The sequence below is a fragment of the Lepidochelys olivacea genome (genome assembly GCF_965140295.1).
Source record: "Lepidochelys olivacea isolate rLepOli2 genome assembly, chromosome: 15".
Lineage (NCBI taxonomy): Eukaryota > Metazoa > Chordata > Testudines > Cheloniidae > Lepidochelys > Lepidochelys olivacea.
In genome coordinates, this window is record NC_140425.1 from 2,258,748 (window position 1) to 2,279,947 (window position 21,200).

Consider the following 21,200-nt stretch of genomic DNA (forward strand, 5'->3'; position numbering starts at 1 on the left):
GGAATCAGAGACAGGCCTGGCAGAGGCATCTTTCAGAGCAGCAACTGGGCTTCAGCTGGGGCATCTCTAGCGGCTGGTCCAGAACCCTCCTACCCAGGCTAACAGTGCCAGTCTGTGAGTGGGTGGGTGATGGATGAAGCATCCCTCACCGTACAAAAGAGACAGGCCTTGATTGTAGTGACTAAAAGGGGATTCTGTACTGAGGCTACTAGACACAGATAGACCCTGTGGTCCTCTTTGGCTGTGTATCTGCCATCCTGAGCTGCGTAGTTTGACCGCACAGGGTCTTCCTACATCCTGGCCTGGCCGCAGTGGTCATAGAAGGGTCTGCTGATAGTGGAAATGAGGGGTAATAGGAGATGATCAGCGATGGAGGTTCAGCAGCTATATGAAGCCACCAGAGGAACTGATTAGACACTAGGGGCTGAAATGCCAGCCACACACAGGTGGCACCCAGCTCTATGTATCCGCTCTGGCAGATGTGACCAGCTCCCTCTCCCTGTTCTCCTGGTGCCTGGCTGGGACCAGCCCCTGGACAAAGAGCAGCTGGTGAACACCACACCCAGGTGAGACAGAGGCAATGCTGCTATGAAGAGGGAAGTGCCATGAAGATCTCTCCTCTTCCATAACTTCCCCCTCAATCAAGGGCACCTGCTCCTTGGGGATACTGGCTGCCCAAATAGCCCAGACAGCACAAACTGCCCTCCTCTGACTATGACTAGCCAGACAATCATGCCCTGTCCTGTCTGACACAGACCTGGCCACGGTGAGGACATTTAGGACTTCCCAGCTCCATTAGGGCGGTTCAGCTGCCACGATGGAGCTGCACACCCTGGGTATATGCCAGCTGGTGCCATGCACAGCAGCCTGTCCGCTTAGCAGCACACCTGTGCCCTGAGCACAGCACCCCAGCGCTGCACCCCATTGAACAGAGACCAGCGCAGGACCCTGCTGTCCCAGCCCTCCAAGGAACAGGCCCTGCTGCCTGAGAGACGCCTCTCCCTCCGCGAGCACAATGTCCCATGACAACTATGTACCTCCGGGGCCCGACACTGTCTCCAATGGGGGAGGTTCGTGAGTACAGGAGTCAGAACCCTCATGGGCGAAGGGCTTAGATTGTGGAACTCCCTGCCACATGAGAGACAAGACCACGGGCCTCAGAGGGATCAGAACTCAATGCAAAACTCATCTCTTCAGCTTAGTTTCCCCTCAAGAGCTCTCCACACACAGGCTTTGTCTTCACTGCCAAATAATATGTGTTTTTACACTGAAAATGGATGCAAGAGGCTAGGCAAGGTCAACCATGGGCAGCAGAATATTGTTGACCCATGGTAGAACTCCACTAGAACTTGACAGTGGGCTGGCTAACGTGCGGTCATGACCCCCCCCCCGAAAAGAAATCCATCTGTGTTGCAGAGAAGACAATAGCCAGAGGCAAGATAAGCCTTGGCCAACTTCACCCACTTAAACACACCAGAAAAAATAATGCTATGGCCTGTCAGTGAAGAGAGGGCAAGAGAGTTTGTGTGATTGTAATTGGACTTTAATAACTTGGCAGGGACTCAGCTGCTCCCTGATGATGCCCATAAAGGTCTATAAATAAATAAAGAGATAAGTGGTGGGGATCAGCGATTCCGTTAGAGAAAGGCTGGCTGGGGAATCAGTGAGACCGGGACAGTGATGAGTGAGCAGGGACTGAGCAGGCCAGGCGTGGGCTGTGAGATGTCAGCTTCTGGCTTGGAATCGGGATAGGGCTGAGCAGAGACAGACTCTGCCTTGGACAGGATCTCTGAGACAAGCCTCGGCCACAGAGTTCAGATCCAGATCACAGCTCCCCCCAAGGTCAAAGCAGCAAGGTTGCCCCGCCCAACCCCCCTTTTCAAAGCCCCCTCTGGAGTGGAGCTAAGCCTCTGGGAAAAGGCTGGCCCCTCCCAGTCTGCGAAGCAGTGTGCTCGAGGAGGTGCTTGGAGCAGTGCCAGCCACCTGCGGTTTCCAGCTCGCATGCTGAGCCAGCTCCAAAGGCCACTGGAGTCTATGGAAAGATCCCCACTGATTTCAATTGGCTTCAAACCAGGCCCACTGTGAGCAACCTCCTGAGCAGTATGAAGCCATTTCCCAGCCCCAGCACATGGGAGACCATTCCTCGCCAACGAGCAGCTACAGTGGGGCTTGCTGTCTGCCTCTCCCCCAGCCCTGGTGGGTGGAACAGGCCCTGCTGTATTGAACCTCTTACTGTGTGTTTACTGAGAAATCTCAGCCAATCTTGAAACCCCATCCCTGCTAGCAGCTGCCAGGTGAGCCAGGAACCCGTCCGTCTCCCAGCCTGCCACGCCTGCCTGCTGGGTTACGGGTAGGGCCCTCTCCACTAGCCACCAATGGAAACCTGTCCTGTGGTCAAGTGGGACCTGGCCCCAAAAGCCAGTGGCTCCACAAGTGAACACCAGTGCCTGCCACAAGCTCCCAGCCCTGGCTGTTTTATCTGCATGCTCTGGGCCCTGGGCTCCTGCCATGGTTGGTAAGGCTGCATTTTTCTGTGCCTAGCAGGAGAAATGGGGAAGGAGTGCATGGTCTTCAGTGACAATGTCTTTGTTGATGTCAATGCTGCAGAAGGATACAAATGGTTCTGTTGTTCTCAGCCCCGGAAGGGAGGGCTGTGAATGAGCTCTCTGTGCGGCTTGAAGTGGGAGGAGGGACAAGCCAGGGAGCCAGCTAGGGTGATGGTGAGAGTTCATTCTCGGGACAGTCTCCCTCCAGGAGATGGTGGGAGGGTCCAGCCCCAGCTCCACACCTGGGAGGAGAGTCTGAGATCCTGGAGATAGCAGGCACCATTGGAAAGAAACTGCCTGTTCCAAAGTCCCAAGCTGATGGCATGGCCCTGGCACCGTGGAGTTGGCATAGGGAAGGTGGCCACGACTTCTAGGGAGGGCTGAGCTGCCTTGTAAGAGCTGGCACTGGGATAGTTGCCCAGGAGATTCCATGTTGAAGCAGCATCCCAACGCCCTTTGCGTGCAGTCTGGTCCGACTGAGCCCTGGAAGAAAAGGGAAGTTTGCAGAGAGGAGCTTAAGCCAAGGAAAAGGTGAGGTTCACAGCGGTTTTTTTTACAACATATCTACTGCAATGGGGAGTGCGTGTGTGAGAGAGAGAGAGCGTGCAGGGGACATGTGTGTGTGAGAGAGCATGTGGGGGAGTGTGTGTTGGGTGTGTGTGAGAGAGAGAGAGACCATGCATAGGGGATTATGTGTGGTGAAAGAATGGAAAGGGGTGAGGGGGTGATAGAGTGTTTGTCTGTAATGGGGAAGGGAAAGCATATAGTTAGAGCACTGGGTGGTTGCGTGCAGTGGGGTAGTAGAGTCTGTGTGTGCCAGGACACTGTTTGTAAAGAGTCTGGCTGTCACTGAGAGTGTTTGCGGGTGCAGCAGGGAGCATGGGCTTGGGAGAGGGAGATGTATGGGGAAGAGTGAGAGCCCTCCTTTTCCTCTGGGATGCCTGCTCTGCCGGAGGAGTGCCACTGGGGACAGGCTTTCGGGGCTGGGAGGGCTGCAGGGGTGGGGGTAATTGTGGGAAACCTGCTGTCTCTGGGGGTAGCAGTGGGGGTCATGTGTGTCTACAGGAAAGTGGGGGTAGCTGTAGGGGACATGCTGTCTGGGAGGGGCAGTTGGGGCCATGTTCTCTGTATGGGCACAGCTGTGTTACTCTCGTTAGGAAGGTGGTAAGTCACCATGCCCCTGCTCCCAGTGCTAACAGGGAGCCACAAATAACAGGAGCTGCTCCTTGCCACCTGCCTGCAGGGCTGCAGCCTGCATTAATTATTAATCTACTCACCTAAGGCAAAGTCAATACTGAGGCTGGGCTATGAAAACGATCCCAGGAGTATTTATTTATAAACATCCCAGTGGAGGCCAGGCCTGGGTGGAGGAGAAAGTACTCTCTAGCATCCCTGGGAGCAGGGGGAAATGCCCCCTCCACTCTAATGACCATGGATTGGGGATTAGAGACTCTTACTGCAGAGCAGTCACCGGCTGGAGGAGGCAGTTACTTGTTTCACTGCCCGTGTCTCAGGATTTACAGAGCTGGACTCCAGCTAATAGGCTTTTGTGTGTTTCTTTTCACATTTCATTGAACCTCTATAGCTTGGGTTTAGCCAACATCCTGCAGTGTCCGCAACCCAGCCTTGGGCCAGTGCATGGGAACCAGGAAGTGAAACTGACAAGAAACAGAACCGGAAACTGACCAGCCTGTTTCACTGTTTGCTGAGTAAAAGGCAAAAAGTAAATAAACTGAATGGGCAAAGAAAAGTGAGTTAGATGCTTACAGTGAGACCCTGCTTTGAATGTGTCTGCAGCAGTGACCCTCTCCATACTCAGCAGACCTGCTAGCTGTTTGTGTCTGACTCAATTTTCCTGACCTTAGTGACCAAACAAACAAAAACCCCAATAACTTTTGACTGCTCTTAACTGCTGGAAAGTCACATAGCTCTGGGAGAGTGTGTCAGATTGTATTCTGGCTTTTGCATAATTATAATCAATAATAATAATTATGATTAATAAAATATTAATAATAAATACCTACCTCTTATGTAGCACTTTTCATCAACAGAACTATCAACTGAGTTTCAATGACAGGGCCCCAGTTATCTGATCCCAGAACACAATGGCATTACTGAAGCTGTAATGTGGTCTGCAGAATTTTAATTACCAGCGATGATGCATGGGAAGGAATGAGCCCAGTTTTGCTCTCTGATCCAAGGGCTGGCTGTCAAAAACTGAGCGCATTTGTTCTGGAGGAACAAGAAACATGAAAACCATTGTACCATTTTTATAGTCCCTCCTCAGGGAAGAGATGCTCCTTATAATTGTTTCCCGTCAATAATCACAGGTATAATTAGTGGCAGAGGGAAGGAGCTTGGCCCAGATTCTAATCATGGCAATACGTGCACATCTAGTGCTATGCTTAAAGTCATGGCTTTGCTGTACCCTTGGTAAAGAAAGTGGGAAGGAGTGAGTTTTCAATGCAGTCAGTCTTCTGATGTCACAACCCCTTTATGCTCTCATCACTCATTTGAAAGCTATCTACCAGGAGTGACATTTTGGTCTATGCCTGATCTGCACACAGACTTGTGCCAGTTTCACTATAATGTGCTGTTAAATCAGTGAAAAACCTGTGTGGATACACCTAAATTGATTTAAATGTGGCTTACAATCATTTAGTTTAATTTGGCTTCTAAGTGGTTTAAACTGAATTGAGAAAAAACACTTTTAAACCAATTCAAGAGTGCACATGCGTCTTTGCACTACACCACTAACTTAAGTTGATTTAAAAGCAATTCAGTGAAACCAGTACAACTTTGTGTGTAGACAAGGCCACAGTGAGAATGGCTTGACTGACAGGCCCTTTGCACAGCAGTTTCCCTACACATAGGTGGGGCCCCACCAAATTCACAGTCCATTTTGGTCAATTTCACGGTCGTAGATTTTTAAAAATAATACATTTTATTATTTCAGATATTTAATCTGAAATTTCACAGTATTGTAACTCGGGGTCCTGACCCAAAAGAGGGTTGTGGGAGGGGGGGGTCACAAGTTATTGTACGGGATTCGCAGTATTGCCACCCTTACTTCTGCACTGCCTTCAGAGGTAGGTGGCTGGAGAGCAGCAGCTGCTGTCCAGGCGCCCAGCTCATAAGGCAGCACTGCCACCAGCAGCTTTGCAGAAATCAGGATGGCATGGTGTGATATTGTCACCCTTCCTTCTGCGCTGCTGCCTTCAGAGCTGGGCCCTCAGTCAAGAGCTGCCGTTCTCCAGCCGCCCAGCTTTGAAGGCAGCAGGGCAGAAGGAAGGTGGCAGGGCGTTGCCACCCTTCCTTCTGCACTGCTGCTGGCAGTGGCACTGCATTCAGAGCTGGGCGCCTGGACAGCAGCTGCCGCTCTCTGAAGACAGCACAGAAGTAAGGGTGGCAATCCCACAACCCCTCCTACAATAACCTTGCGACCACTGTTCCCTCTAAGCTGTGCGCATGTACGCACGCACACAGATCCTAAACCCCCCGCACACGGCGAAACACCATGCACACAAATATTTGCACAGAAGCACAAAAATTTGCACAGAAGAAATTTTTTGCACGCACAGCCTGTCAAAAATTAGAGGGAACTTTGCTCGTGACCCACCCCATACCTCTTTTTAGGTCAGGACCCCCAGTTTGAGAAACAGTGGTCTCTCCCATAAAATCTGTATAGTATAGGGTGAAAGTAAACAAAAAAACAGATTTCACAGCAGAGACCAGATTTCATGGTCCATGATGCATTTTTCACAGCTGTGAATTTGGTAGGACTCTACACATAGGGCAGCCTTTTACTGCTAGTGATGGTATTTTCTTTCTATTGTGTAAAAAGAGATTTATTCCTACTTCAGCAGCCAGAGAACCCTGGCTGCCTGTGTGGAGCACCTTGGCCCAGATGCTCAAAGGGATTTAGGTGCATTTCAATGGGAACTAGGGACATTGGAGAATGTGGGCCCTTCTCCCCACCTCAGCAACTTCTGCATGGCAAGGGAGACATGTTTACAAATGCTTCCACTATGCTGCTCATTTTTACACGTTGGGCACTTTGTGGGGTAGAACAGATGCTTGAGTTTGCTGGTTCTGTCAGAGAAAATCTCTCTGTTTCCAGATTAGGCTGTAATAATAATACCTTGCATTTCTATGGCATTTTCATACCAAGTGTGCTGGTGGAGGGGCTACTGTCTTTTGGATGAGCTGTAAAACCAAAGCCTTGGGTGTGAAAGATTCCAACTCACTTCTCACAAATATCAGGGTAGTAGCTCTGGTCCTGGCCCATTTCTGACTATGGTGTCATTTATAATCGCCTGTTCTTCAAATTTCCCCCTGAATTTTCAGCTGAATGCAGGACTTAATATCCTAAATTGTTGTTTAGTGTTCTAGGATTCTGTTAAAGAGCTGCCATGTTCCACCCCAGAGGTGGCTGCATGGCAGTGCTGGGTGAAGTGATTCCTTTTTTGGCCTCCTTTGGGCTAGAAGCTGCTATGAGAACATAGGCCATTATCTTACCATTACTGCCACTCTTGAGAATACTTACAAAACTGTCCCCTGAAGAGAACCTATTAAACCCCAGTCTCTTCTCTGCCAGACGTGTCTGCTGACCATTTGATAAAATCACCTTGGGGGACTATAGAGGTGGGAGTCAAGAGCCGTTAGGTGCATTTCAGTGGGGCTCAGGGGGCTGCTTGTCTAATGAGACAAACGATAGCCTGACCCTGTTGCATTTACACAGCAATGTGATGTTGCCTCTGCATGTTTCAAGGACACAGGAGGTGAGTTATGGTGCAACCGCTCCAGTAGTAGGTTTCCTGTCTAGCATGAAGGTAGAATCATAGAATCTGAGGACTGGAAGGGATGTCTTCTAGTCCAGTCCCCTGCACTTAAGGCAGGACTAAGTAATTATCTAGACCAGCTTTTCTCAAACTGGGTTCTGCGGACCCTGGGGGTCCCCGAGGATACTCCAGGGGATCTGCAGGCATCGCTGATCAACTCCTCCTCCCCTCTATTTTCCGGAGACTACTGAAGCCAAACTGGGAGATTTTAGGTGCTAAAAGTCTGGCAGCACAGCAGGGCTAAGCAGGCTTCCTACTTGCCCTGGCTCCACACGGCTCCTGGAAGCAGCTGGCACGACCCTGCAGCTCCTGGGTGGAGGCCAGGGGTCTCGGTGTGCTGCCCTAGCCCGAGTGCCAATTCTGTAGCTCACATTGGCTGTGAACTGTGGCCCATAGGAGCTGTGGGGCAGTGCCTATGGGCAGGGGCAGTGCACGGAGAGCCCCTGGTCCCCCCACCTAGGAGCCACTGCCAGAGGGGTGTGCCAGTCGCTTTCGGGAGCCATGCAAAGTAAGAGCCGCCTGGCCGGAACCCACACCCTCTCCCACACCCCAACTCCCTGCCCCAGCCCAGAGTCCACACCCTGCACCCAAACTCCCTCCCAGAGCCTGCACCCTGCACCCCCCCTGCACCCCAACTCCCTGCCCCAGCCTGGTGAAAGTGATTGAGGGTGGGGGAGAACGAATGATGGAGGGAGTGGGGATGGAGTCAGCGGGGGGTGGGAAGAGGTGGGGCGGGAATGGGGCCTTGAGGGAAGGGATGGGGTGAGGGCAGGGCCTGGGGCTAAGTGGATGGGCTTGGGGGGTCCCTGAAAAATTTTAAATCAAAATGGGGGTCCTTGGGTTGCTAAAGTTTGAGAACCGCTGATCTAGACCATCCCCAGCAGATGTTTGTCTAATCTGCTCTTTAAAATCTCCAATGGTGGAGATTCTACAACCTCCCTGGGCAATTTATTCCAGTATTTAACGACCCTGATAGGATATTTTTCCTATTGTCCAACCTAAACCTCCCGGGTATTCCTGGTGCTGCCATCCCAGTGGTATCAGCCATTTCAGTCTGTGCCTACATAGATCCCCTTCTAGCCTGGAGGTGTTGGGGTTGGAAACACAGACTGGTGTTTGATGATGATGCCTCTGGTTGCTGATGGGGTGTCTTTGTCATAAGCCCAGGAGGAGACTATCTTTCCTGCGTCAAGCCTGGGGTCATGATCACTGGGCTAGAGGAAGAGAAGTTCATAGAATCATAGAATATCAGGATTGGAAGAGACCTCAGGAAGTCATCTAGTCCAACCCCCTGCTCAAAGCAGGACCAATGCCCAACTAAATCATCCCAGCCAGGGCTTTGTCAAGCCTGACCTTAAAAATATCTAAGGAAGGAGATTCCACCACCTCCCTAGGTAACGCATTCCAGTGTTTCATCACCCTCCTAGTAAAAAAGTTTTTCCTAATATCCAACCTAAATCTCCCCCACTGCAACTTGAGACCATTACTCCTTGTTCTGTCCTCTGCTACCACTGAGAACAGTCTAGATCCATCCTCTTTGGAACCCCCTTTTAGGTAGTTGAAAGCAGCTATCAAATCCCCCCTCATTCTTCTCTTCCACAGACTAAACAATCCCAGTTCCCTCAGCCTCTCCTTATAAGTCATGTGTTCCAGTCCCCTAATCATTTTTGTTGCCCTCCGCTGGACGTTTTCCAATTTTTCCACATCCTTCTTGTAGTGTGGGGCCCAAAACTGGACACAGTACTCCAGATGAGGCCTCACCAATGTTGAATAGAGGGGAACAATCACATCCCTCGATCTGCTGGCAATGCCCCTACTTATATATCCCAAAATGCCATTGGCCTTCTTGGCAACAAGGGCACACTGTTGACTCATATCCAGCTTCTCTTCCCTGTAACCTCTAGGTCCTTTTCTGCAGAACTGCTGCTGAGCCATTCGATCCCTAGTCTGTAGCTGGGAGTCTCTGCTGGGAGCTGAGGTGCCAGGTCCCTCTTGAATGACTTGGAGGAAGCGAGGCATTAGAAAGACGGTAGCTGCTGCTGCCAGGCTGGTGGGAAGAGGATCAGCTTTCCGATCCTTGTGTTCAGGTACAAAGGCTGCCAGGGATACACCAGTGAAGGGTAGAAAGGACAGCAGCAGAGAGGCAGTTTGTGAGAGCATCCCCGCCCCCTCCCCGGGAGGTCTGCCTATCACTAGACGATGACAATAGCCAAAAGGCTGGCACCCTCCTGCCCCCACCCAGCTTCAGATCTGGAACTTTTCCTGTGGACCAGTTTTAGTGGAAGGGAAGCAGCTGGTTCTGCCCGAGACACTAGGCTGCAGTGTTGGGTGTCAGGGATAAGGGAGTCCTGTTACCAGCTGCTGCCCTCAACTTCAGGATCCACTTACAATTTCCATTCATTATTCAGTGCGATGGGAATCTCAGCGGCAACCAGTCAGCACTGAGTGGCGCCCGTGAATACTGCTCCAAAACCAATTCTTCCTAATATGGTGTCTGTTATATGAGGATGTTTCCCTGTTAACAGACTGGCATTTCTTGACTTCTGCCTTTCTGCAACATTGGTTTCTGTAAAGACAGTTAAAATGATTATTAATCCTTTTCTGCCTAATGCAGTAGGGTTTTTTTGTTTGTTTGTTTGTTTGTTTAACACAATACGCAACAATGCTAGCAACAAGACAAACACAGAATCATAGAATCATAGAATATCAGGGTTGGAAGGGACCTCAGGGGGTCATCTAGTCCAACCCCCTGCTCAAAAGCAGGACCCATACCCAATTAAATCATCCCAGCCAGGGCTTTGTCAAGCCTGACCTTAAAAACTTCTAAGGAAGGAGATTCCACCACCTCCCTAGGCAACGCATTCCAGTGTTTCACCACCCTCCTAGTGAAAAAGTTTTTCCTAATATCCATCCTAAACCTCCCCTACTGCAACTTGAGACCATTACTCCTTGTCCTGTCCTCTTCCACCACTGAGAATAGTCTAGAACCATCCTCTCTGGAACTACCTCTCAGGTAGTTGAAAGCAGCTATCAAATCCCCCCTCATTCTTCTCTTCCACAGACTAAACAATCCCAGTTCCCTCAGCCTCTCCTCATAAGTCATGTGTTCCAGACCCCTAATCATTTTTGTTGCCCTTCACTGGACTCTCTCCAATTTATCCACATCCTTCTTGTAGTGTGGGGCCCAAAACTGGACACAGTACTCCAGATGAGGCCTCACCAATGTCGAATAGAGGGGGACGATCACGTCCCTCGATCTGCTCGCTATGCCCCTACTTATACAGCCCAAAATGCCATTGGCCTTCTTGGCAACAAGGGCACACTGCTGGCTCATATCCAGCTTCTCGTCCACTGTCACCCCTAGGTCCTTTTCCGCAGAACCGCTGCCTAGCCATTCGGTCCCTAGTCTGTAGCTGTGCATTGGGTTCTTCCGTCCTAAGTGCAGGACCCTGCACTTATCCTTATTGAACCTCATCAGATTTCTTTTGGCCCAATCCTCCAATTTGTCTAGGTCCCTCTGTATCCTATCCCTGCCCTCCAGCGTATCTACCACTCCTCCCAGTTTAGTATCATCCGCAATGCTGAGAGTGCAATCCACACCATCCTCCAGATCATTTATGAAGATATTGAACAAAACCGGCCCCAGGACCGACCCCTGGGGCACTCCACTTGACACCGGCTGCCAACTAGACATGGAGCCATTGATCACTACCCGTTGAGCCCGACAATCTAGCCAACTTTCTACCCACCTTATAGTGCATTCATCCAGCCCATACTTCCTTAACTTGCTGACAAGAATACTGTGGGAGACCGTGTCAAAAGCTTTGCTTAAGTCAAGATACAATACATCCACTGCTTTCCCTTCATCCACAGAACCAGTAATCTCATCATAGAAGGCGATTAGATTAGTCAGGCATGACCTTCCCTTGGTGAATCCATGCTGACTGTTCCTGACCACTTTCCTCTCATGTAAGTGCTTCAGGATTGATTCTTTGAGGACCTGTTCCATGATTTTTCCGGGGACTGAAGTGAGGCTTACTGGCCTGTAGTTCCCAGGATCCTCCTTCTTCCCTTTTTTAAAGATTGGCACTACATTAGCCTTTTTCCAGTCATCCGGGACTTCCCCCGTTCGCCACGAGTTTTCAAAGATAATGAAATCACAAGACAAAACATAAAACACAAAACAATTTTTGTCACGACAATAGATTCATGGAAATCTGGGTTGCTCTTCAGCTGGTATCAGCTTTTCCTGATTTTTTGAAAGACAAAAAGAACATGTCTCTACCCCTTTTGGGGTGGCAGATTTTTGCTTAAAATATCCCTTTCTTTTACAAATACTCTTGCTGATTGCAGGCAAAACAGAGGAATTACCCCCATACTTTCCTGTGTTTTTGTTCTAGAGGGAGGCCAGGTTTCAATGGCTTCTACCTTTTAAGGGTTTAGGGGAAATTATCCCACTGTTTAGTCATTAAACTCATGAGGTGGTGTACCTCAGTTTCCCTTGCTATATAGGAGACCAAGTTTGTAATGTTTTTTTGCTGTGCTAAGTTTTAAGTTTATTCACAGGTAATAGCTGAGAAGCATCATTACCATATGACCTTAAAGGTTTTTTTGTTTTGTTTTTTTTCCCAAAAATCATACCCTTTACATTGTTACAGGGGTACTTATTAACATTAAATTTATCCCAAAGTTTAATATTAACAATAACATTAGCATCAAATTTATTAAAGGTATCTTGTTATATATACCATGAATTTTATCCTTGGGGTTTTGGTGAATTAAAAAGGAGAGTCATGCATTTAAGCAGACCCCTTTTCATAGAATCATAGAATCATAGAATCATAGAATATCAGGGTTGGAAGGGACCCCAGAAGGTCATCTAGTCCAACCCCCTGCTCAAAGCAGGACCAATTCCCAGTTAAATCATCCCAGCCAGGGCTTTGTCAAGCCTGACCTTAAAAACCTCTAAGGAAGGAGATTCTACCACCTCCCTAGGTAACGCATTCCAGTGTTTCACCACCCTCTTAGTGAAAAAGTTTTTCCTAATATCCAATCTAAACCTCCCCCACTGCAACTTGAGACCATTACTCCTCGTTCTGTCATCTGCTACCATTGAGAACAGTCTAGAGCCATCCTCTTTGGAACCCCCTTTCAGGTAGTTGAAAGCAGCTATCAAATCCCCCCTCATTCTTCTCTTCTGCAGGCTAAACAATCCCAGCTCCCTCAGCCTCTCCTCATAACTCATGTGTTCCAGTCCCCTAATCATTTTTGTTGCCCTTCGCTGGACTCTCTCCAATTTATCCACATCCTTCTTGAAGTGTGGGGCCCAAAACTGGACACAGTACTCCAGATGAGGCCTCACCAATGTCGAATAGAGGGGAACGATCACGTCCCTCGATCTGCTCGCTATGCCCCTACTTATACATCCCAAAATGCCATTGGCCTTCTTGGCAACAAGGGCACACTGCTGACTCATATCCAGCTTCTCATCCACTGTCACCCCTAGGTCCTTTTCTGCAGAACTGCTGCCTAGCCATTCGGTCCCTAGTCTGTAGCTGTGCATTGGGTTCTTCCGTCCTAAGTGCAGGACCCTGCACTTATCCTTATTGAACCTCATCAGATTCCTTTTGGCCCAATCCTCCAATTGGTCTAGGTCCTTCTGTATCCTATCCCTCCCCTCCAGCGTATCTACCACTCCTCCCAGTTTAGTATCATCCGCAAATTTGCTGAGAGTGCAATCCACACCATCCTCCAGATCATTTATGAAGATATTGAATAAAACCGGCCCCAGGACCGACCCCTGGGGCACTCCACTTGATACTGGCTGCCAACTAGACATGGAGCCATTGATCACTACCCGTTGAGCCCGACAATTTAGCCAGCTTTCTACCCACCTTATGGTGCATTCATCCAGCCCATACTTCCTTAACTTGCTGACAAGAATACTATGGGAGACCGTGTCAAAAGCTTTGCTAAAGTCAAGAAACAATACATCCACTGCTTTCCCTTCATCCACAGAACCAGTAATCTCATCATAAAAGGCGATTAGATTAGTCAGGCATGACCTTCCCTTGGTGAATCCATGCTGGCTGTTCCTGATCACTTTCCTCTCATGCAAGTGCTTCAGGATTGATTCTTTGAGGACCTGCTCCATGATTTTTCCAGGGACTGAGGTGAGGCTGACTGGCCTGTAGTTCCCAGGATCTTCCTTCTTCCCTTTTTTAAAGATTGGCACTACATTAGCCTTTTTCCAGTCATCCGGGACTTCCCCGGTTCGCCACGAGTTTTCAAAGATAATGGCCAGTGGCTCTGCAATCACAGCCGCCAATTCCTTCAGCACTCTCGGATGCAACTCGTCCGGCCCCATGGACTTGTGCACGTCCAGCTTTTCTAAATAGTCCCTAACCGCCTCTATCTCCACAGAGGGCTGGCCATCTCTTCCGCATTTTGTGATGCCCAGCGCAGCAGTCTGGGAGCTGACCTTGTTAGTGAAAACAGAGGCAAAAAAAGCATTGAGTACATTAGCTTTTTCCACATCCTCTGTCACTAGGTTGCCTCCCTCATTCAGTAAGGGGCCCACACATTCCTTGGCTTTCTTCTTGTTGCCAACATACCTGAAGAAACCCTTCTTGTTACTCTTGACATCTCTGGCTAGCTGCAGCTCCAGGTGCGATTTGGCCCTCCTGATAACATTCCTACATGCCCGAGCAATATTTTTATACTCTTCCCTGGTCATATGTCCAACCTTCCACTTCTTGTAAGCTTCTTTTTTATGTTTAAGATCCGCTAGGATTTCACCATTAAGCCAAGTTGGTCGCCTGCCATATTTACTATTCTTTCGACTCATCGGGATGGTTTGTCCCTGTAACCTCAACAGGGATTCTGTTTGTTCTGTTTGTTTTGTACCTGTCTTCAGATTTCAGCACTGCATAGTGCATTTTTCTACTTCAGGTTAACCTGTTCCTCTCTTATTTTTAGGTTTGACCTCTTTTTCCACCTTCCTCTGGAGGGTCATAATTTAAGCCTTTTGGTTTCAGGTAGTTTCTTTGCTTACCAGGTATGTTCTTTATCTGCAGCTCCTTTGTGCTGCCATTTCTGTGCAGTTCTCTCCTTTCTCTATCAGTTAGCTAATTTGCATCAACACAGATGCTTTCTGGCTTGCTTTTGGATCCAAAGCCATCAGCCATCAGAGACTGTCTTAAAAGGGATACAATCAACTTTCACCAGAGTTCTGATTACTTTTAACTTTCAACTCCTGCTTCCAAAACACACAGCAATCTGAAAAAGAAAACTCAACCTATCTTGGCTCCTTTTGGAGCCCTAATAGGATTTTAATTAAGTAGCATGTTTTATTTGCATTTCTTTTACCGCTTCTACAATATACACTGCACACATCCTGGGGAAAATGCACATTTCTTCCATAGTTTAACTTCTATAACATTGTATTAGCCATATCAATTTTTACATAAGATGTAACTGTTTCTTTTGTGCTCACCAAGTTTTCATATACCCTTATCAAAGTAAAAAGAAAAGGAGGACTTGTGGCACCTAAGGGTATGTCTACACTATGAAATTAGGTTGAATTTAAAGAAGTCGGTTTTGTAGAAAGCGGTTTTATACAGTTGATTGTGTGTCCCCCCACACAAGTGCTCTAAGTGCATATAGTAGGCGGAGTGTGTCCACTGTACAGAGGCAACCGTCGACTTCCGGACCGTTGCACTGTGGGTGGCTATCCCACAGTTCCCGCAGTCTCCGCCGCCCATCTGAATTCTGGGTAGAAATCCCAGTGCCTGATGGGGCTAAAACATTGTCACGGGTGGTTCTGGGTACATATCGTCAGGCCCCCGTTCCCTCCCTTCCTCCAGGAAAGCAAGGGCAGACAATCGTTTTGCACCTTTTTTCTTGAGTTACCTGTGCAGACGCCATACCACGGCAAGCATGGAGCCCTCTCAGCTAACCATCACCATATGTCTCCTGGGTGCTGGCAGATGTGGTACTGCATTGCTACACAGCAGCATTTTATTGCCTTTTGGCAGCAGACAGTGCAGTATGACTGGTAGCCATCATCGACGTAGTCCTGGGTGCTCTTTTAGTCGGGCGCCTGGGCAAAAATGAGAGTGATTCAGCCAAGTCATTTCCCTTTTAAGTTTCGTCTCATGGCGATTCAGTCCTACCGGCAGTGCACTGTCTTTTAACCTCCAGCCAGCAGAAGATGATGGCTAGTTGTCATTCTGCACCGTCTTCTGCCGAGCACTTAGGAGATGATGACGGCTAGCGGTCATACTGCACAGTCTGCTGCCAGCAAGATGTATAAAGATAGATGAAGTGGCTCAAAACAAGAAATAGACCAGATTTATTTTGTATTCATTTTCTCCTCCCTCCCTCCTTCCCTCTGTGAAATCAACAGCCTGCCAAGCCCAGTTTTGAGTTCTATCCTTGAGGTTTTGAGTTCTGTCCTTGAGGGGGCCATTCAGTTTCTCGCAAAGCCACCCCTCTGTTGATTTTAATTCTCTGTAAGCCAATCCTATAAGCCATGTCGTCAGTCGCCCCCCTCTCCATCAGGGCAACAGCAGACAATCGTTCCGCGCCTTTTTTCTGTGCAGAGGCTATACTACAGCAAGCATGGAGCCCGCTCAGATCACTTTGGCAATTAGGAGCACATTAAACACCATGCACATTATCCAGCAGTATATGCAGCACCGGAACCTGGCAAAGCAATACCGGGCGAGTAGGCGACATCAGCGCGGTAACGTGAGTGATGAGGACATGGACACAGACTTCTCTCAAAGCAGGGGCCCTGGCAATGTGGGCATCATGGTGCTAATGGGGCAGGTTCATACGGTGGAACGCCGATTCTGGGCTCAGGAAACAAGCACAGACTGGTGGAACCGCATACTGTTGCAAGTCTGGAATAATTCCCAGTGGTTGCGAAATATTTTGCATGCGTAAGGGCACTTTCATGGAATTTTGTGACTTGCTTTCCCCTGCCCTGAGGCGCAAGAATACCAAGATGAGAGTGGCCCTCACAGTTGAGAAGTGAGTGGCAATAGCCCTGTGGAAGCTTGCAACGCCAGACAACTACCAGTCAGTTGGGAATCAATTTGGAGTGGGCAAATCTACTGTGGGGGCTGCTGTGATGCAAGTAGCCAACGCAATCAAAGATCTGCTGATATCAAGGGTAGTGACCCTGGGAAATGTGCAGGTCATAGTGGATGGCTTTGCTGCAATGGGATTCCCTAACTGTGGTGGGGCCATAGACAGAACCCATATCCCTATCTTGCCACCGGAGCACCAAGGTGGTGAGTACATAAACCGCAAGGGGTACTTTTCAATGGTGCTGCAAGAACTGGTGGATCACAAGGGACGTTTCACCAACATCAACGCGGGATGGCCGGGAAAGGTACATGACAATTGCATCTTCAGGAACTCTGGTCTGTTTCAACAGCTGCAGCAAGGGACTTACTTCCCAGACCAGAAAATAACCGTTGGGGACATTGAAATGCCTATATGTATCCTTGGGGACGCAGCCTACCCCTTAATGCCATGGCTTATGAAGCCATACACAGGCAGCCTGGACAGTAGTCAGGAGCTGTTCAACTACAGGCTGAGCAAGTGCAGAATGGTGGTAGAATGTGCATTTGGATGTTTAAAAGCACGCTGGCGCAGTTTACTGACTCGGTTAGACCTCAGCGAAACCAATAGTCCCACTGTTATTACTGCTTGCTGTGCGCTCCATAATATCTGTGAGAGTAAGGGGGAGATGTTTATGGTGGGGTGGGAGGTTGAGGCAAATCGCCTGGCTTCTGGTTTCGCACAGCCAGACACCAGGGCGGTTAGAAGAGCACAGGAGGGCACGGGGTGCGCATCAGAGAAGCTTTGAAAACCAGTTTCATGACTGGACAGGCTACGGTGTGAAATTTCTGTTTGTTTCACCATGATGAAACCCACCACCCCTTGGTTCACTCTACTTCCCTGTAAGCTAACCACTCTCCCCTCCTCCCTTTGATCACCACTTGCAGAGGCAATAAAGTCATTGTTGCTTCACATTCATACCTTCTTTATTCATTCATCACACAAATAGGGGGATAACTACCAAGGTAGCCCAGGAGGGGTGGTGGAGGAGAGAAGCACCAGGAGGGGTGGTGGAGGAGGGAAGGACAAGGCCACACAGCACTTTAAAAATTTAAAACTTTAAAACTTATTGAATGCCAGCCTTCTGTTGCTTGGGCAATCCTCTGGAGTGGAGTGGCCAGGTGGCCAGAGGCCCCCCCACTGCGTTCTTGGGCGTCTGGGTGAGGAGGCTATGGAACTTGGGGAGGAGGGCGGTTGGGTACACAGGGGCTGTAGCGGCGGTCTGTATTCCTGCTGCCTTTCCTGCAGCTCAACCATACTCTGGAGTATATTGGTTTGATCCTCCAGCAGCCTCAGCATTGAATCCTACCTCCTCTCATCACGCTGCTGCCACATTTGAGCTTCAGCCCTCTCTTCAGCCCACCACTTACTCTCTTCAGCCCTCTCCTCCAAGTCATATTGTTCTTTCCTGCACTCTGACATTGTCTGCCTCCACGCAGTCGTCTGTGCTATGTCAGTGTGGGAGGACACCATGAGCTCAGAGAACATTTCATCACGAGTGCATTTTTTTTCGCCTTCTAATCTTCACTAGCCTCTGGGAAGGAGAAGATCCTGTGATCATTGAAACACATGCAGCTGGTGGAGAAAAAAAAAGAGGCAGTGGTATTTAAAAAGACACATTTTCTAGAACAATGGCTACACTCTTTCATGGTTAAAACCTTGCTGTTAACATTACATACACAGCACATGTGCTTTCGTTCCAAGGTCGCATTTTGCCTCCCCCCACCATGTGGCTAGCCCCTCACACCCCACCTGCCCCCGTCTAACAGCGGAGAACATTTCTGTTCAGCCACAGGCAAACAGCCCAGCAGGAATGGGCACCTCTGCATGTCCCCTTAAGAAAAGCACCGTATTTCAACCAGGTGACCATGAATGATATCACTCTCCTGAGGATAACACAGAGAGATAAAGAACGGATGTTGTTTGAATGCCAGCAAACATACACTGCAATGCTTTGTTCTACAATGATTCCCGAGTACGTGCTACTGGCCTGGGGTGGTAAAGTGTTCTACCATGGTGGGTGGAATAAGGCTGCCCTCCCCAGAAACCTTTTGCAAAGGCTTTGGGAGTACATCCAGGAGAGCCACAAATGCCAAGGCAAATTAATCATTAAACATGCTTGCTTTTAAACCATGTATAGTATTTTAAAAGGTACACTCACCAGAGGTCCCTTCTCCACCTGGCGGGTCCGGGAGGCAGCCTTAGGTGGGTTCAGGGGAGACTGCCTACAGGTCCAGGGTGAGAAACAGTTCCTGTCTGTCGGGAAAACCAGTTTCTCAGCTTGCTTGCTGTGAGCTATCTACAACTTCATCATCATCATCTTCCTCATCCCCAAAACCTGCTTCTGTGTTGCCTCCATCTCCATTGAAGGAGTCAAACAACACAGCTGGGGTAGTGGTGGCCGAACCCCCTAAAATGGCATGCAGCTCATCATAGAAGCGGCATGTTTGGGGCTCTGACCCGGAGCGGCCATTTGCCTCTCTGTTTTCTGGTAGGCTTGCCTCAGCTCCTTAAGTTTCATGCGGCATTGCTTCGGGTCCCTGTTATGGCCTCTGTCCTTCATGCCCTGGGAGATTTTGACAAATGTTTTGGCATTTCGAAAACTGGAACGGAGTTCTGATAGCACGGATTCCTCTCCCTATACAGCGGTCAGATCCCATACCTCCTGTTCGGTCCATGCTGGATCTCTTTTGCAATTCTGGGACTCCATCATGGTCACCTCTGCTGATGAGCTCTGCATGGTCACCTCTGCTGATGAGCTCTGGCCAGCGTGGCAAGCTGCAGGTGACCATGCAAACAGGAAATTGAAATTCAGAAGTTTGCGGGCCTTTTCCTGTCTACCTGACCAGTGCATCTGAGTTGAGAGTGCTGTCCAGAGCGGTCACAATAGAGCACTCTGGGATAGCTCCCGCAGGCCAATACCGTCTAATTGCGTCCACAGTACCCCAAATTTGACCTGGCAAGGCCGATTTAAGCGCTAATCCACTTGTCAGAGGTGGATTAAGGAAATCGATTTTAAGAGCCCTTTAAGTCGAAAAAAAGGGCTTTATCGTGTGAATGGGGGCAGGTTTACATCGATTTAATGCTGCTAAATTTGACCTAAACTCCTAGTGTAGACCAGGGCTAAGACACTAACAAATTTATTTGAGCATAAGCTTTCGTGAGCTACAGCTCACTTCATCGGATGTTTTTGCAAATACAGACTAACATGGCTGCTACTCTGAAACCTTATCAAAGTGACAGTTTGATTACTCAGAGCTACCTTAAGGCTCAGTGTTTCTAACATTGCTTCTTTGTGCACCTCACCCCTGCTGTTGCTCCAGAAGGGCACACTGTCTTTTTTAATTTCTTATACTTTTACTACAGCTCTTATCTGCTATTTTGTTACCAAAAAACAAATCCAGAATCTTTTCCTATTTTCCTGGCTTTGACTGCTCTGCTTGCAGCCACAGCTTTGGTTTTTAAAAAGATATTGAACATTATAAAGCATTAAGGTACCTTAAGGGTTAAATGCTAAATACCAAAGCCAAACAGCACTAGTTACCTGTGTCTGGCAAACAGTGTCTGTCATTTCTGCAACTTTTAATGAAAGATTTGAATGGATTTTAGTGGTATTATTTAAAAACAGAACAAAACCAATTCATCTTAAACCTGCAGACCAGGAGTATTGATTTAGGTCCTTAAAACCTCACATATTTACACAATATATTTACACACACACATTATTTTTTCTTAACATCCCTTACACTGCTTTAATTTTTACACAGTTATACATAGATTACATGTGTATACATTTGCGGGAGGTAAAGTTTCAGTAGAAACCCCTTATGTTCTTTTAGTGAATTTAACTAAATTGTTCATAGTCAAATGATTTAAATCAGATTGTCTCTTTGCCTGGCTTATTTACAGACATTCCTTTGGAAAAGAGCCCATTTTTCCTTCAGAATGTCTGCAAAGAAACCAAGAATTCTTTTTCTATAACACTTTTCCTTTTTAACATTTTGACAATGTTCAACTGCTTAATTCCCTTCAGAATCTGCAGTTAACTTCTCACTCTCTTTCCTTAAATCACTTGCTTATCTCCCAAAATGACACCTTCATCAACTCAGATTTCACCATTCCGAGTACAGTAACTCCTCACTTAAAGTCGTCTCACTTAACATTGTTTCGTTGCTGATCAATTAGGGAACATGCTGTTTAAAGTTGTGTAATGCTCCCTTATAATGTCATTTGGCAGCGGCCTGCTTTGTCCACTACTTGCAGGAAGCTAGTGAGGGCTTGGAACCAGGGTGGGCCGGCAGCCCCGCATCAGCTCCCTGCTCCCCTAAGTTCTCTGTGTGGCAACTGCCCAGCAGGCTATCAATTGCCGGCAGTTCAGCTGTCCCTCCCCCCACTGCCCTGTGCTGCTCCTGCCCTCTGCTTTAGAGCTGCTCCCTGAGCCTCCTGCTTGCTATGTGCAGGGGGAGGGAGAGGAGGAAGAGGGGGGCTAATGTCAGGGTGTCCCCCTACCCCGGCTGCTGCACCCCACTTACTCCATCTTCAGTAGAGCAGGGGGGACACACGACAGGGCTCAGGACGGAGGGAGCTTCCTGGCAGCAGCTGCGGTCTCAGTTTGCTGATCTACTTAACAAGGTAGGGTATTTAAGAGTGTGGTCTGGGGTCAGCATACTTAAAGGGACAA

At 48.6% G+C, this 21,200-nt stretch overlaps 1 protein-coding gene across 2 annotated transcripts in view; it reads left to right on the forward strand.

Annotated features, from left to right (window-relative positions):
- Nucleotides 1-2,696: 2,696 nt before the first annotated feature.
- Nucleotides 2,697-21,200, forward strand: part of GAL3ST1 (galactose-3-O-sulfotransferase 1) — a 43,194-nt gene continuing 24,690 nt past the window's right edge. For both annotated transcript variants that reach the window (XM_084648934.1, XM_084648935.1), the window contains exon 1: nt 2,697-3,077. The gene's annotated coding sequence lies outside the window, so the exon portion shown is untranslated. The remainder of the gene's footprint in view (nt 3,078-21,200) is intronic.